The sequence below is a fragment of the Echinops telfairi genome, unplaced genomic scaffold, assembly GCF_000313985.2.
Source record: "Echinops telfairi isolate 266 unplaced genomic scaffold, ASM31398v2 ScPeMD7_3533;HRSCAF=4204_0, whole genome shotgun sequence".
Classification (NCBI taxonomy): domain Eukaryota; kingdom Metazoa; phylum Chordata; class Mammalia; order Afrosoricida; family Tenrecidae; genus Echinops; species Echinops telfairi.
In genome coordinates, this window is record NW_022107431.1 from 101,428,590 (window position 1) to 101,429,122 (window position 533).

Genomic DNA, 533 nt, shown 5'->3' on the forward strand with positions numbered 1-533 from the left:
GCGAGAAGGGACGGCCCCTCCGCCCCCGCCCTCCCCGCGCGGTCACGTCACCGTCGGGCGGGGTGGGAGGAGCATGCGCGAGGCGCTGCGTGCCATTCACGAGCCGAGCGCGGCCTGGAGACGTGGGGGAAGGGACTGCGATTGAGCCGGTGCCGGGGGAGGTGGCGCGGGGCAAACTGGGAAGTGCTGTCGTGTCCTGGCTCCGCCCCTTTCCGGAGGGTGGGGGAGAGCCATATATAAGTGCCACAGTCGCCCCGAACGTTCTTTTTCGCAACGGGTTTGCCGCCAGAATATAGGTGAGGACTGGGGCGACTTCCGCGGGCCGGGCCTCCCTCGGCGCTGTGTGCCCCTCGCGTGCAGTTGTCCTCCTTCCCCGGAGCTGCCTGGCCAGGTTCTTGCCCCGAATTTCGGGCGGTCAGCGGGTGGGAAGGGCTCGAGGCCTGGCGCGGTAATGGCGAGCTCGGCGCCTCGTGCCTGCGTCTGGGCCTGGCCTGGGCGCCATGGCCAACGCGTGCGAGGCGGGCGGCACCGCC

General features: G+C 70.9%; 1 protein-coding gene across 1 annotated transcript in view; it reads left to right on the forward strand.

Annotated features, from left to right (window-relative positions):
* Positions 1 to 277: 277 nt before the first annotated feature.
* EEF1A1 (eukaryotic translation elongation factor 1 alpha 1) overlaps positions 278 to 533 on the forward strand; it is a gene marked incomplete at its 3' end in the record, with an annotated part of 1,678 nt that continues 1,422 nt past the window's right edge. The window contains exon 1 of the mRNA XM_004696542.3: positions 278 to 296. The remainder of the gene's footprint in view (positions 297 to 533) is intronic.